The sequence below is a fragment of the Choloepus didactylus genome, chromosome X (assembly GCF_015220235.1).
Source record: "Choloepus didactylus isolate mChoDid1 chromosome X, mChoDid1.pri, whole genome shotgun sequence".
Classification (NCBI taxonomy): domain Eukaryota; kingdom Metazoa; phylum Chordata; class Mammalia; order Pilosa; family Megalonychidae; genus Choloepus; species Choloepus didactylus.
Window position 1 is genome coordinate 19,309,472 of NC_051334.1, and position 17,883 is coordinate 19,327,354.

The 17,883-nt window shown below is 38.5% G+C and overlaps 1 pseudogene; it reads left to right on the forward strand.

Annotated features, from left to right (window-relative positions):
* The first annotated feature begins 1,082 nt into the window (after positions 1–1,082).
* LOC119523366 lies at positions 1,083–1,559 on the forward strand (annotated as a pseudogene).
* The last annotated feature ends 16,324 nt before the right edge of the window (positions 1,560–17,883 follow it).

Below are 17,883 nucleotides of genomic sequence, written 5' to 3' on the forward strand. Positions count from 1 at the left end.
ATGTGACAGGCAGGGAGCTACAGGAGACAATAGCTAATCTCTCTCCCCTCAGTAGAGTTTACAGTCTAGTGGAAAGTGATAATATATTATTACAAGCTTGATGAATATAGAAAAAGAGGATGAGCACATAACAAAAGGATTTAACCTAATCTAGCCACAATTGCAGCACCTATTGCTATTCACAGCTCTATCTCTTTAACCACGTTTACTTATGCAAAAAGTATGTCATGAGTCAGCAAACAGGGCTACAAATTTTCCCTATTTTCACTGCCTAGTTTACCATCAGTGCCCTCAAAACAGACATGTTGACTCTTCAGAAATATAATATTTGTACTCATTCCTGGACAATTATGTTTTTTGCTAGATATAGATACAGCCTAAGATCCACCATTTTGTTATATGTGTGTGTGTGTGTGTGTGTATACACACACACAAAAGAATCAATCCAACCTAGAATTCTACATTTAGTCAATCAAACAAGCAAGCAAACAAAAACCTTTCCAAATGTCTAATTGCTACAACCCAAATTTGTCTCTCAGTTGCTTCCTAGCATTTCACAGCTATGATGCCTCACCATTTTAATTTTTGGCTGCATAGTTTGATAATGTGTGATAGAATAAACTGTCAGACAATAGGTAGAATTATTTTATTAGCCTAGATTCTGCTACTTATTACATATTAAAAAGGTATTCTAAGGGATGTACTACGTTTAGGATAAGTAATATAAACAAAAATTGTGATAGTATTGATAATCTCTTCTGGTTCAGTAAATGTTAATTGAATCCAAACATTAAATCAATTATGAAAAACAGACAGGTGATATGAAAATAAAGGCTTAGAGGTGTGTTCCTAATTCCAAGGACTCAAAAATATAATATTGGATTTTCAGTTTCAGGATTTTCCATTACCATCAATGATTTGGGTATCCCAGTTAGAACTTAGGGAGAAAAGAACAAGTCTAAGGTAGTCTTCCAAATTAATGAAATATATGAAACAGTTATTTCTCAAAACGTTAAGATTTCATTATTGTAATTGTTTCCATCTTAAAACAAAAATAAAGCTCTTTCGTCTGGGCCACTGACATGCCTTCTAGATTGAGAAAGACCCGGAAACTCCGGGGCCACGTGAGCCATCGCCACGGCCGTATTGGCAAACACCGGAAGCATCCAGGAGGCCGGGGTAATGCTGGTGGCATGCATCACCACAGGATCAACTTTGACAAATATCACCCAGGTTACTTTGGGAAGGTTGGTATGAGACATTATCACTTGAAGAGGAACCAGAGCTTCTGTCCAACTGTCAACCTTGATAGATGTGGACCTTAGTTAGTGAGCAGATACAGGTAAATGCTTCTAAAAACAAGACTGGGGTTGCTCCCATCATTGATGTGGTGCGATCGGGCTACTACAAAGTTCTGGGGAAGGGAAAGCTCCCAAAGCAGCCTGTCATTGTGAAGGCCAAATTTTTCAGCAGAAGAGCTGAGGAGAAGATCAAGGGTGTGGGGGGAGCCTGTGTCCTCGTGGCTTGAAGCCATGTGGAGGAAGGTTCATTAAATGCTAACAGATGCTTTTCCCTTGTGGTTTGAGTGCAGACTCTTTGATCTGAGTGTAGACCCTTGAGCATAGTCAGCATCAGGAACCCACTTTAACCAGGTTCTAAGAAGAAATGTGGAGGCCTTAGCTAATTAGCAAACTTGAACCTTACTTTCATTTATAAAATGAGAATGATACCTCTTGATAAAATTTTAGTTGAACACCTGTTGGCATTATTTACAGTGGGTGGGAGAATGTACCCTCATCTATTCCTTGGGGATTGAGACAGTTTTGATGGTTTGAGGCAGTTCTATAGAACTAAATTCCTGATCCTAAGGGTTGCCTCCTGGGTTCCTTACCTTGGACTGAACCGTTCTAGTTATAAATAGAATCTCGAATTAGTAGTATTTCTTACAGTCAAAATGGTAAGGAGAAAATCGGGAAATCCTGAAGGCCAGAAACCGAGTCAGGTTTTCTAGGGTTTATATCTTCCTGTTGAAGTCAAACTATGATAATGACCAATGCTCCTGTGCAATAAAACCTATAGAGAATGGCCTTTCCTGAAGATAAATTCTAGTTTTTACCACAGAATGAAAGAATTTGCTTATAATACCCCAAACAGCAATTTCTCAGCTTCAGTTATTTAAATGTTTATTCTCCCTTGGCCCCTTATTTACAAAGTTAATAAGTACAATAAAATAAGGCCTTGAGAATAAAATAAATAAATAAGTAAGTAAGTAAGTAAGTAAGTGTCCAGGGTAGTCAGGTGGCAGACTATATACTCCAATCAAACTCTCAAGTAAAAAATATATGTATCTTTTTAAATGCATTGCTGAAGTGACACAAAGGGAAAAACTCTGCCAAAGTGAAACAGTACAATCTGGGAGGTAAGTCCATACTAAAGTCAGCCTCATCCCAAGACTTTCTTCTGCATTCTAGAGACTGCAAGCTTCTACTTAACAGCTGAATGGGGATGGAAGGAGGAGAGGAAACAGAGCCCAGCTGCCCAAGGTGTGGAATATGACAGGAAATCCCACATAAAGATGAGACCCAGAGGTGTAAGCATAAATGAGAAAGAAAAAGCAAAACAAAAACTAAACAAAAACCAAAAAACTACATGCAGAAGGGACAGAACAGAAACTTGACTATCTCAACCTTGATATTCAGTGGAATAGAAAAAAAAAATCTCCCATGAGAATACATTCATAACCACAAGCTAGTTCTCCCAAGGATTTGGAATCTGAATTCTTATTACCTGCATGGTCAAAAATAATCTCAAGCAAAGAATGTAATTTAAAGTGGCTCTAGGTTGAAAGTACCCCTAGGCAACTGGTAAAACCTCTCTATAGGAAGGCAACATTAATCCAGGCTCAAAGAATTGTCACAGATAAAGATTCAAGAATAAAACAAACTAACAATTTCATCAATTCCAAAGCAAACATTTTCCATTTCCACATCTCTGAAATTGGAGTGACTCCTATAAACAATGTGATTTATAATTGCTATCAACCGGGCAACAGTTGGGATGTAGCTATAATTGCCTATTCATGCATGAATATCAAAAGGGCCAGCATCAGAGAGTGATGTTGGCAAGGTGGCAGAGTAAAAAGATCCAAAATCTTACCACTCCACAGAAACATTGAAAAACAAGTAGAATGAACTTTGTCAGAACTCTGGAAAATATCAGAGGTTTACAGCAACCAAGTAAATGTTGAATTAAGAAAAAGACAACTTAAAAACTATAGGAAAGGCTCATGGTACCATAACTAATCCTCTACCTCCTCCCAGGCTTGAAGCAATGGCAGCTTTTGCTACCATTTCAGTTCCTTAGTCCCAGGATCCAGAGGGAGCAGAGCACACCTTATAAGCATAGTGGGGTGTATATATGTCTGTTCTAACCTGTCTGGTAGCTGCCTGAAGGACCAACCAAAGGTGCTTGTCTTCATCTTGCTTGTCCCAGAACTCACTCTGGATGGAGAAGCAGTCAATATGGCTACTTAACCACTCTAAGAGAACAATCAAACTGCAGCTACCTAGGGCAAAAGATTATGAGACAAACAATAAGAGTGCCTGGGGCCCATGAGGAAAGGCTTCAGAGAATTTCCTGGGAAAAGTGAAGCATTCAGAGTATCTGTGTATGAAAGGGTATTTAATAGGCCATGCAAATGCCCAAAGCAAGATGCATGCTTAGAAAAGACCTGAGAAGTCCCTAAGCTTTCACCTCATGCTGTCCTTTAGGCTTACTGCAAGGCTGGCTGAGTGCTGAAGGAAAACCCTAGCAAGACCCAATCTGCAAAGACTGGGAGAGGTGATTTGTTCTGGATCTTTTTTTGGTTAGCTCCTGGTATTAAAGAAAATCTCTGGCATAACACTAGCCAATACAAGCTAAAGGAAAAGAGACTTCAATAACCACACACATCAAAGGACACAGTCTTTGTGTAAGTGATTTGGAAAAATCATTAAACAAATAGTCTATTACAGCCTTCAACAACAACAAAAAAAATAAAAACAGCAAGCCCCAGGGTAGGGGAAGAATCTGATTTCCAGAGCTAACTCATTAAAATATTCAAATTTCCAGTTTCAACAAAAACTCACAAGGCATACCAAGAAACAGGACAAGAGGTCCATTTCAAGGAACAAAATTGAGTGACAGGAATCATCCCTAAGGAAGCCCAGGCAATGAACTTACTAGAAAAAGACTTCAAAATGTCTGTCTTAAATACCCTCAAAGAGCTAAAGAAAAACATGGACAAAGAACTAACTCAAATCAGGAAAATGATATGTGAACAAACTTAGTTTCAATAAAGAGACAGAAATTTAAAAAGGAACCAAACAGAAATTCTGGAGCTGAAAAATACAATAACTGAAAAATTTTTAAAAATCCCTAGAGAGCTGGCAGAAGAGAGAATAAGCAAAATTGAAGATAGGATTATTGAAATTATCCAGTCTGAGGAACAAAAAGAAAAAACAACAAAGAAAAGTGAACAGAGGCTAAAAGACATGCCAGGCACCATTAAGCATATCAATATATGCATTATGGGAGTCCCAGAAGGAGAAGAGAGAAAGGGGCAGAAATAATAGTTGAAGAAATAATGGCTGAAAACTTCCCAAGTTTAATGATACACATCCAGGAAGCTCAACAAACTGTACATAAAATAAATTCAAAGAGATCCACAACAAGACACATTATAATCATGTTGTCAAATGTCGAAGACAAAGAAAGAATAACAAAAGAAGAAAGAGAGAAGCAACTAATCACAGACAAGGGATCCTCAGTAAGAGTAACAGCTGTTTTCTCATCAGAAACCATGGAGGTGAGAAGACAATGGGATGACATATTTAAAGGACTGAGAGAAAAAACACTGTCAACCAAGAATTCTATATCTGGCAAAACTGTCCTTCAAAAATGAGGGAGATATTAAGATATTTCTAGATAAGTAAAACATGAGAGAGTTCTTTATCACTAGACTTGCCATTCAAGGTATTTTTAAGGGAATTCTTCAGGTTGAAAGAAAAGAACATTAGACAGCAACTTGAAGTCAAATGAAGAAATAAAGATCTCCAATAAAGATAACTATACGGATAAATTTAAATGCCAGTGTCATTGTATGGTTTGTGGTTAATCCATTTTTATTTCTTGGATGATTTAAAATACAAATGCATAAAAACAGTTATAAATCTATGTTTTGAGGCACACAATGTATAATGATGTAATTCGTGGCAAGAACAACATTAAAGGAGGAAAAGAGGTATAGGAGCATAGTTTGTGTATGCTATTTAAATTAAGTTAGTATCAATTCAAACAATATTATTGGTATTTTGTGTAAACACAAAAAATCATATACGTATATATACATACATATATATATACACACACATACACCCATACATCCATACACAGAAGAAATGAGAAGGGATTCAAAATGCGTCATTACAAAAGATCAACTAAACACAAAAGTAGGCAGTAATGGAGGAATGAGGTGCAGGTATAAGGTATAAGACATACAAAATGCAAACAGAAAAATGGCATAAGTCAGTCCTGAATTATGAGTAAGTATTTTAAGTGTAAATGGATTAAATGCTCCAATCAAAAGGCAGAGATTGGCAGAATGTGTTAAAAAAAAAAAAAAAAAAAAACATGATCCAACAATATGCTTTTTAAACTCACCTTAACTTCAAAACCACAAATAGGTTGAAAGTGAAAGGATGCAAAAAGTACTCCATGCAAACCAAAAGCAAAATAAGCTAGACACAAAAGGACAAATATTATATGATTTCACTTATATGAAATACCTAGAATAAGCAAGTTCATAGAGACTAAAAGTAGATTAGAAGTTACCAGGGGCTGGGGGAGGAGGAGTAGGAAGTTATTGCTTAATGACCACAGAGTTTCTGTTTGGGTTGATGAAAAAGTTTTGGTAATGGATGATGGAGACAGTGGCACAACATTGTAAATGTGATTAATGCCACTGAATTGTACACTTAAAAATAGTAAATTTGAAAATTTTGTGTTACATGTATGTTATCACAATACATTTTTTTGTAATTTAAAGGTACCAGTATCAAATTTTACAGAAAGAGTGTCAGAGGCTTGAAAGAAAGCCCTGGAGACAATAGTGAAGCACTGTTTTAAACCCTCTATATCAAAAGCCTGTGCAGAGGTTAGTATTGAATTAGAGTATTTCTCAATATTCCTGAAGTGGAAATAAAAAGCCTAGTTCTTCGTGAATTATCTTCTAGGTAAGTTGATTCCTCTCTATAGATTTGCTGCTATTAAGAACTGTTTTTTACTTTTCCAATATCAATGCAAACCTAGCTAATTAGTCCAGCAGCAATAACTTTTAGGTTTTATGGATTTTTTTAAAGAAATGTAACATCACTAGCATTTCTGATGACCAAATTATGATATTGTGTGAGAAAGTATAGAATTCTACGGCTGTTAGATGAAAAGTGATTGAGGAGAGCTATACTGCCAATATGAAGAAGTTTTGGAAGACCTTAACCATTTTTTTCACTTTGCATTTTCCTTTGTATTTATGGATAAGTGATGTATGATAGAAATATATATCTAATTAAGTCTAAAAGTATGCTTTCAATAAAAGTATAAAATAAAAATTCTAAATCAGAGGAAAGCATGGGTCACAGTATAATAGGCAGAATTCTTTCTTTGGGAGTGGCACATAAAGTAATGACAATCTTACCATCAGCAAGGTCTTAGATTTCCTAGTTAAATATTATGGTATTAGAGATCCTGAAACACATTATAAGGTCATAAAAAGAAATACAAAATATAAAGATTGGAAGGTATATCAGCCAAGGTCCAGTCAGGAAACAGAGTTCCATTCCAAATAGTTCAAAGAGGGAATTTAATAGAGAAACAAATTTTTAAAAGGTGTTTCAATAACCAAAAAGTCAAACAGGATTCTGAGGCAACAGCAGGAAGTTTCTGCCACTTCTAGGGCAGAAAGGACCCAGAGAAGAGGTGGTGCTACCCAGTAGGAAGATTTCTTTAGGAGATATTCCTAAGTATATTACCTGGCAATTGTGCTCCAGGCCCAGGGGATGATTAATTCCAGTGATATTAATGCAAATGGTTACCTCTGAAGGAAGAAAGTGGAGCATAGTCAGGGAGGGTATATAGTGGGCCTATAACAAGAATTTATTCATTCTAATTGCTATACAGAATTTCAGTTATAAATACACCAACATTTATTTATCCTTTCTTCTGTGGATGGACATATGGAGAAAAATAACCCACTCGTACTTAAGGAGGCAAAGCACATGAAAATATATCATGTGATCTTGTTGAAGCTTCCCACCAGTAAGATTATCTGACAGATAGAAATGCCTTAAATATAACTACTGTAGAGAGAAAATAGAAGAAGCAAACTTTGAGCTCTTCTAGAATCCACATAAATTAGAGTATACTTTTAGTTTCTGTTTTGTTTGTTCAAAGAATGATTTATAGAAAAATTACCTTACTAGTGAGTCAAAGAAATTTAAGACGAGGTGAAAGAAAATCTGCAAAACTTCAAGTGCCATTCTTTCACTATTGGATTGACAAATGACTTTCCAAATTTGATGTTTATTAAATTTTGGAAGTAAATGCTCTCTAGACCAATTTCTTAAAACTTTACAAAAAAATTCTGAAATCTGGGGAAGAGTACAGAAACAAATGTGGTAACTAGAAAAGAGTAAAAGTCAACAGAAAGCTTGGCACATGTTCATAGAAAAAAGAATGTTTCATTTATTCAAGGATACTTTTCTTTTGTTTTGCAAAAACATGCTAAGGCCATACAAAAAGATATGTCCACCCCTAATCTCTGAAACCTGTGAATATTACTTCATTTGCAAATAGGGTCTTTGCAGATATAATTAAGTTGCGATCATCCTGGATTACTCAGGTGAGCCCTGTATCCAATGGCCAAGTATCCTGATAAGAGACACAAGATAAATACACACAGAGGAGAGGGTGATATGAAGATGAAGCCAGAGAAAAAAGCAATATGGCCATAATCCAAAGAAGCCAAGCAATGCCAATGGCCAACAGAAGCTGGTAGAGGCAAGGAAGGATTCTCCCCTGGAGCCTCCAGAAGGAGTGTGGCCTTGCTGACACTTTGAACAGAACAGTGAGAGAATAAAGTTGTTATTTTAAGCCAAAACATACACACAGAGAAACATGCTAAGGCAAAAAGAATTCAAACTATTTTTAAAAAGCAAAATTGAAGTAATTACAAATCTCTTAAGTCACATCAGCATAGAACATGAAGGTCTGTGCATTATTTTTTGCACATCTCAGGCAAATTGCTTAATTTTTCTTTATACTACCTATATAGTTGAACATGAAAAAAATTTAACTATAAATTACGATAAAAATGTACTTTTTGATGAGAGAGGTTAAAATTCTTGAAAAATGCCGTTATAACTTCTCATATAATAGTGGACCATACCAACTTTTGTTTGGTGGAAATGCAAGTAGTCCAATTTGATGGAAGTGGGCACTTGAACTCTGGCAATAACTGGAAATAACACTAAAAAACTAACGCGAAGTCAAATTGGAAATGGTTTGCTATACAAAGGAATTTGAATGTTACATACGTGGATGGTAGGAGCAGGTTTATAAAGTGACGTGAGTAGAGCTGTGATTTGGGAAGATTACTTAGCAGCAGTGTATAGGGAATTTATGGGAGAGATAGAAGATGGAGAGAAGAATGGAAGAAGGATGAAGAGTGGGTGGCCTGTTAGGGTATCTTACTTAAAAGTGAGGAGTGATAAGGGACTAAAATAAAATAGTGGCCATAGGAATAAAGACAAGGAAACAGATGCCAATTATAAATGTAATCTTGTATCATCATTTTAACTACCATGGACTAGGAAAATATCTAGCCACTATCTTAACTTATATGATCTCTTCAAATGTTGCTGGTCTAATTTTGTCTCCCAATATTAATTGAATAAATATTTTCTATAATGACAAAAATGTATGTTAGGCAACAATGAAGATAGGTGAGGAAGACTACTCTATCTGCCCATGAGAAGCTTGTAGTCTAATGTAAAGAACTCTCTTATATGTAATTTAGTAATAGAAGAGATGGGAAAAGAGGCTATTGCATAATATTTATTATTTCTGAGGTTTATCTTTAAAATTCCATCAAGTATTTTCAATACCAGTAGGCTTGTACATGCATTTCTCTGGAGGGAAACACAAATAACTGATAACAATAATTATATCTAAGGAAGGAAATTGGGTGGCTGAGGAAGGGTTAAAGAGAGACTTTGCTTTTCACCATATATCCTTTTGTACCATTTGAATTTTGTACCATCTTAATGTATTACCTATTTTAAAATATGATTCTCTAAATTCTTTCTTACGGGAAACTATGGGCACTATGAAAAACATAACAAATTTTTTAGTGAGAGATGGTACATTAGTTTGCCAGGGCTGCTATAACAAATACCACAGACTAGTTGGCTTAAACAACAGGAATATATTGTCTCACAGTTTCAGAGGCTAGAAGTCCAAAATCAAGGCATTGGCACACCATGCTTTCTCTAAAGTCTGTAACATACTGATGGTGGCTTGCTGGCAATCCATAACTCAATCTCTGCTTCCATCACATGGCAATCTGTCTCCTGTCTCCTCCTCACTCTTACTATCATGTCCAAATTTACTTTACTTATAAGGATTCCAGTCATGTTGGATTAAGGCCCACTCTGATTTAGTTTGGCCTTAATAGACTCTTCAAAGTTCCTATTTCTAAGAGTTCACATGCACAGGACCAGTGATTAGGACTTGAACATATCTTTGTAGAGGTTCATGATTGAATCCATAATAGATGGTTATTACAATTTTCCATTCATTTAATCACTGAGAGCATTTTATTTCTATCTTTGCTATTTCCCTTTTTGTAGCTAAATAAATCTTTTCAAGACAGAACAAAGTTAATTTGGCCATATTTTGAAATTATGTTCAAATTTAAGGATATATTTTATCAAAAATTACCAAAACAAGGAGAATTGAATAAAATTCTGAGAACCACAATGTCTAAGAGCTGGTACAGACTACAGCACTTAGAGCTTAATGCCCATGGTTTCGTTCTTTACACTCTCTGAGCCTCAGGTTACCTATCTTTAAATGTATAAAATAGAGTAAATAACACATATTTTATAAGATCGTGTATGGCAATACCTGTGAAAATACTTTGTAAACCATAAAGTTTATAATGTGGCTAAGAAATGTACACAATCATAGATCTCAGGTAGGTAAACATAGAACCTCATTTATTTTTCTAAAACTAAACATAACCTAGATTTCTAGTTCTCTAGTTCCATTGAAAGCTATTCCAGGTTGCTAATGCTGCCGCTATGCAAAACACCAGAAATGGATTGGCTTTTATAAAGGGGTTTTATTTGGTTACAAAGTTACAGTCTTAAGGCCATGAAGTGTCCAAGGTAAGGCATCAACAAAGGGTACTGTCCTAGTTTGCTAATGCTGCAGAATGCAAAACACCAGAGATGGATAGGCTTTTATAAAACGGGGGTTTATTTCACTACACAGTTACAGTCTTAAGGCCACAAAGCATCCAAGGTAACACATCAGCAATCGGGTACCCTCACCGGAGGATGGCCAATGGCCTCCGGAAAACCTCTGTTAGCTAGGAAGGCAGCTGGCATCTGCTCCAAAGCTCTGGCCTCAAAATGGCTTTCTCCCAGGAAGTTCCTCTCTAGCAAGCTTGCTCCTCTTCAAAACATCACTCCCAGCTGCACTCTCTTTCCTCTCTTTGAGTCAGCTCATTTATATAGCTCCACTGATCAAGGCCCACCCTGAATGGGTGGGGCCACACCTCCATGGGAACAGCTCATCAAAATCATCACCGACAGCTGGGTGGGGCACACTCCAAGCAAATCCAACCAGCACCAAAACTTCTGCCCCACACAAGACCACAAAGATAATGGCATTTAGGGGACACAATACACTCAAACTGGCACAGGTACCTTCAATGAAGAAAGGCCAATGGCATCCAGAAAACCTCTGTCAGTTGGGAAGACACGTGGCTGCCGTCTGCTGGTCCTGGATTGTGTTTCAGCTACTCTCTCAGCTCCTGTGCATCCTTAGCTTAGCATTTTCAAACATCCTTCCATCCGCAACTCCAAGCATCTCTGGGCATCTCTGTCAGCTCCCAGGTGTCTCTCCAAAAGTTTCTCTCAGCTACTCTTGGGGTGTTTTGTCCTCTCTTAGCTTCTCTGGAGCAAACTCTGGGCTAGCATCTCAAAGTGTAAGCATCTCTCTTAGCTCTCTTAAATACTCCAGTGAACTAATCAAGCCCTACCCTGAATGGGAGGGCTCAAACATCCATGGAAACATTCAATCAAGGGGTCACACCCTAATCAAAAAGATTAATGTCTGCCCCCACAAGATTGCATTAAAGAATATGGCACATTCCACCCCCTGGACCTCAAAAAGACATGTTCTTTCCATATACAAAATACATTCATCCCATCACAATCACAAAAAGTTAAATCATTTCAGTAATAATAGGTAAATACAAGATCTTATCAAAATCAGTTACAGTTGTGGTCTATCCTAAGGCAAAATTTCCCTCTGGCTGTGGACCTGTGAAACTTAGAACAAGTTATCTGCTGCCAATATACGAAGGAGGGACAGTCATAGGATAGATGTTCCAATTACCATATGGAGAAACTGAAAGGAAAACAGGGTTCCCAGGACCAAAACAGTTCCTAAAGCCCACAGGGAAAACTCCATTAGATTTCAAAGTCTGAGAGTCATTTATCGAATGATGTTTTATCCTTGCGACTTTAGAGAGCAAGAGTCCAACCCTTTCCAAGGGCCTTCGCAGCAGCCCTTTAATCTCCAAATGCTGGGATGAGTCCTTCAACATATCTACGCACTGGGGAGACCACCTTCTTCTTGGCCTCACCCTCCTCAAACATCAGGGCACCACCTAGACTCTGCCTCTTTGGGGCAAAGTCTCTCCCCTCTCTGAACAGTGGGGTGGTGGCCAGGCTGTCTCCAATCCCCAGGGAATGTGCTCCACCTTCTCTGAGGCCTGGGGTGGCAGTACTCTTCCTGACCATCCAGGTGGGCCTTCTGCCTCTGGGGCAAGCTCACCCTTTCCATGTGTATGGGTTGCTCCACTCTCCTTGCCCAAGATTTCTTGACTCCAGACCTCAAATTCCATGGTTCTGTCCCTAAAGAATTTTCCTTCAATTTATTCCTTTTCTGTCCCCTCCAGTCTAGACCAGCAGTGGTGCCACTTATACAGATCTTGCAAAAAATTTGTTGGCTTGGCATGCAACATACAGGAGTCAAAACCATCAGACAATAGGACTTTCCACAGATCCTTTCTGGATAACACCCATCCCCAATCCTGGCTTATACTGAATTGGCTGGCTTGTTTCAGGTTTCATTAAATCCTCACATGGGGCTGTAGCCTTTGGGGTTTCACTTTCTGGAAGCCCAGAGTTTTCCAGACCATCAATTTCTGGTTTCTTTGAACCCAAGAGTTCATGTCTCAGCTTATCTCCTTCCTCTCACATTTTACCGTAAGCTTCAAGGAGAAACCAGGCTACATCTTCCCTATGTAGTTTGGATATCTCTTAAGCTAAGTATCCCAGCTCATCGGTTTCAAATGCTGCCTTCCATCTAATACCAGGACTCAATTTTGCCAAATTCTCTGCCTCTTTAAAACAAGGATTGCCTTTCTTCCAGTTTGCAATGACACAGTCAACATTTCTGTTCAAGGCCTCATCAGAACTATCTTTAGAGTCCATATTTCTACCAACAGTCTCTTCAAAGCCATCTAGGCCCTTTCTATAAAGCTCCTCACAATTCTTCCAAAATCTTCCCCTTATCCATTTAAAAAGCTGTTCCAATATGTTTGGTATTTGCAAACTCAGCAGCATCCCACTTCTCTGGTACCAAAATCTGTTCTGATTTACTAGAGCTGCCATCATGCGAAATACTAGACATGGATTGGCTTTTATAAAGGGGGTTTATTTGATTACAAATTTACAGTCTGAAGGCCATGAAAATGTCCAAATTAAGGCATCAACAAGAGTATACCTTCACTGAAGAATGGCCGATGGCATTGGGAACATCTCTGTTAGCTGGGAAGGCACGTGGCTTGTGTCTGCTCATCCTTTGCAACCAGGTTCCATTTCAAAATGGCGTTCTTTTGGGGGTTCAGGGGGTGGAATGTGCTGGTTTGGATATATTATGTCCCCCCAAAAGCTATATTCTTTAATGCAGTCTTTTGGGGGCAGACATATTAACCTTTTTGATTAGGGTGTGACCTCTTGATTGAATGTTTCCATAGAGATTTGAGCCCACCCATTCAGGGTAGGTTTTGATTCATTTACTGGAGCCCTTTAAAGGGAGCTCACATAAAGAGCAAAGAGATGAAAATGCCCTGGGATATGCTAAGCCAAGACCCAGATGCGTGCTTACACTTAGAGATGTTTGGAGATGCAGGCAGAAGGACGTTTGGAGATGGTTAGCTAAGAGATGCTAGCCCAGAGTTTGCTCTGGAGAAGCTAAGAGAGACTAGCCCAGAGACATTTTGGAGAACGCAGTTTTGAAACGCAACCTGGGAGCTAAGGACCAGCAGACGCAAGCCATGTGCCTTCCCAGCTAACAGAGGTGTACCGGACACCATCGGCCATTCTTCAGTGAAGGTATACTCTTGTTGATTCCTTAATATGGACATTTTCATGGCCTTTAGACTGTAAATTTGTAACCAAATAAACCCTCTCTATAAAAGCCAATCCATTTCTGGTGTTTTGCATAATGGCAGCTCTAGCAAACTGGAACAACAGCATAAAACTTAATCTTGCTAATGTACTCACTTTCAGATTTTTATCCTCTGTTGTGCTAATCATTCAATTCTTTATTCTTCCTTTACCCCTTCTTCTTACATCAGATCGTGGGTGACTGGAGAAGCTGCTGGTGAAAGTTGATGATCTAAGTTCTTGAAAAGGGTAGAGGAAGAGCCTTACATGATCTTAGTATCAAGGAGGTATGGGACATCTGATCCAAAACCCACTCTCTGTCTTCACTGGCCTCTGCTGAGGCATACCTCGTGTCATTTGATCTTCCTCAAGAGTGGGCTGGCATCTATTGATGTCTGCAAGTTCTCCATGGCTTCTCACTGTCAGGTCCATCTATGCATTCTATGCCCAATTGTAACCCCAGACTCCTCTGAGTAATTTAGCATGCCCACCATAAACGCAGAGAAATCCTAGGATGCTTTCCCATATCAAGCTGGGATGTTTGTGACTGTAATGCTACCTATCCCTCCAAACCCCTCACTTAGTCAATAATATCTTCCTTATCCAACACCATGCTAGACACAGACCTTTTCCATGAGAGTTGTGAGGAATCATGGCCCAGGTCTCCTCTATTCTGTGCTCCAAAAAACTTATTTAGTGTTTCTACCAGTCTTTACAACTTGGAGGGGGCAGGATATAGGACCCCTATCTTAGGACTACATACCAAGTATTACTCTCTTTCATTTTTATTTCCTGATTCTATCTTATCTCAACTTAATCTTCTCTCTCAGTGGTTAACAACTCTTATGCTAAAAGTTTCATGCTCTGGGTCCTAAGTCTTTCAGACTTTTCACACTCAATCCCTCTTATCTTTTTCCACAAAAAATTCAGGCACTTATCTTGGCTTTCAAGATTATTGCTATGAGTTTAAAATGTGTGGTATGCAGTAAGACTATTCAAAGATTCCATTTCTCCATTTAGAAACATGGTAGGATTGAACTTTCCCACCCTCTTTGTAGTTAGGCCTAGCATGTGACTTGCATTGGCCAATAAGAGGAAGTGATATGTCACTTCTGGGCAGAAGTAAGAGCTAGTGTACATTTGCTGCATCCCATTTCAATAGCCACTCTAATTATGGAAGCACATGTTAAAATGGAGCCTCCACCAACCTGGATTGTTAATTGCAATAAGCAGCACTCAACCCTTCCTATCAGTTCACGTTTGACATTTTGTATGAGCAAGACATAAGCTTTTGCTGGATTAAGCCACTAAGATTTGAGAGGTTTTTGTTACTATAGTATCACCTAGACTAACCCAACTAATAAACAAATCAATCATAAACACTTTTAATTTCAGCTGTAGCAATACCGCTACTAAGGCTCTAAATACTACTGGTTTAATTTGGAGAGTCACAAGGCAAAAGGAAATGTGGAAGAAAATTTTTTGAGTTATTATTTGGAAATCCTACCCATTTTTATGTGTAAGGTATTGTGATTTGTCACATAGTGTTTTACATATAAATGCCATTTTATAGGGAAAGGGGCTCATTTATAAAGGGAAGTTAAAACATGTTCAACAGGTTGAAGCCTTAGGGAGTAGTCAGAGAATAGCTAAGGACAGTTTAAACTGAGTCAGGGAGGAAGAATAAAAGCAGAATCTTCAAAATAAAGTAACATAGTAGATGGTGGACAATGGTTAAGTGATGCTAAAGGGAGACTATGCTGTATTATAAATTCTCTCTGGAAAAGATGGATAGATAAGTCTATGCTTTTTCTCCCTTATTAACATTAGACATTCATATTTTGGTTGGTTATTTAACTATTGTCTCTCAGTCCTTATTTTACACTTTTATACTCTGCTTTTTGATGGTGGAGCAGAGACTCCAAAGACCACATTTCCCAGACTCCCATGACAGTTTAACAGTAGTTATGGGGCACCTGCCACCAGAGATCCAAACAACATCCATAAGTCACCCCATCAGAAATCTGAAGAGTTGTCAAGTATCCCTGCACAGAGGTTTGATTATCACCTTCAGAGTACCCTCCTCAGAAATCCAAGCACCAGCCATATGTGGGCTTCTCCCCTCAGTACAATGTTTAGACGTCTGGTGTCTGGGGCATGTCAATATATCCCCTCCAAAATGAAAGACAATTTCCTGTAGTTTGCATCTCCTATTACAAAGAAAAAGGTAAATTCTTTGGATTTGGAGACAATATATATACCACACATGAATGTGCTGCTTCTACCCATTTATCATATAACTTGTAAGGCTGCATTTGGAGTAAGGCCCAGAGGAAGAGAAGCCTCTGCACCAACCAAACTGCTGTCCAAGGTGCTTCGCTACTTGAGCATTATGACCCAGCAGATCCATTGGCAAATAGGGATCCTGCGTGGACCAACAGGTCTCCTAGGGTCTTGAGCAAAGCCAAGTGCCCTACAGATAACTATTCTCCTTCTAAGAAACAACTTCTTCACTTCAGGCTCTGGTAGAGATTGAACATCTATCCATGGGACACACAGGACCATATGACCTAGCTGCCTACCATGAATTGGATGTTATCCGATCCATCGAACCATAAGTTTGGATATGCAATGCAGAAATCCATCTTCAAGAAGGTCCTGAAGATACAGGTAAGCTGTATGAGCAGTTGGCTCAGACTTTTCTGCATCACTACCTCTCCCTCAACACACATGATACAGCTTCACAGAAAATTCTCAATTACAAAGTTACTGCGGAAAAGAAATTGGGACTTGGTTTACGGATGATTCCCCATGATATGCTGCTCCAGCCAGAAACAGACTGCTAGAGCATTATATAGCCCCAATTAGGGATGTCTCTTGAAAGGCAGAGGTAAAAGGAAATCCTTTCAGTAGCCAAAACTTTTATCAGTAATTTAGCTTTTCTACTTTGCCTGGATGGACAAGTGGCCAGACATATGGATCTAAACTCATTAATGGACACTGGCTAACATTTTTACTAAATGATCAGGGACCAGAAAAGAACAGGATTAGTATATTGGTGATGAGTAGCTCTGGAGAAAAGTTGTATGGATGAAGTTTCTCAATAATAAAGTGGTCAAGATCACCTTTTGTGTAGCAGAAATTGAGGCTATGCATGGGTGAAGCAACATAGATTTTCCCTCACTGATGCTGATATGTGCCTAACATACCAATAGTAGAGACCAATGCTCAGCTCCCAACATGGCACCATTCCTCAGTTGGATCAGCAAGCAGGTTGATTATATGTGACCATCTCTATCATGAAGAAAGCAATTTTTCTCACTGGAATAGACCTCTGGACATGTATTTTCCTTCTGTGGTAGGTGAAATTCTAAGATGTCCCCAAAGGTCCCCTGCCTTCTAGAGTACACATCCTTTATAATACCCAGAACTGTGAATACAATGGATCTTACTACCACGATTAGGTTATGTTCTATGTCACAGTATACTTTAAGAAAAGGAGATTATCAGGGTGGGGCCTGACCTAATCACATGAACCCCTTAAAAACAGAGGATTTCCACCACTGGTTATAGGAGAGGAGGTCAGAGATTCAAAGCATAGGAAGGATTAGATGTGTTGTTGTTGGTTTGAAGATGAGGGGACCACAAGGTAAGAAATACTTACAGCCTTTAGCTTCTGAGAGCAGCCTCCAGATGACAACCAGCAAGTAAACAGGGACATCAGTCCTATGACTTCAAGTAACTGAATTCTGCCAACCATAAGAATGACCTTGGAAGCAGATTTTTCACCACAGCCTGCAGTCAACACCTTGATTTCAACTTTGTGACACCATGAGGAAAGAACCCAGCTACACCATGCCAGTCTTCTGACTTACAAAACTGTGAGCTAATAAATGTGTATTGTTTTAAGCTGCTAATTATTGATAATTTGTTACACAGAAATAGAAAACTAATATACTTTATCTCTCTGCAATGGGCTATTGAAGACTATAGGACCAATCAGGAGTTACCACCAAGTGGTAGTTAGAAAAAAACACCTGGTGAAATTAGGACACTATTCTACAGGATGAGCAGTGTGCTTTGAACCCAGTCAGGAATATAT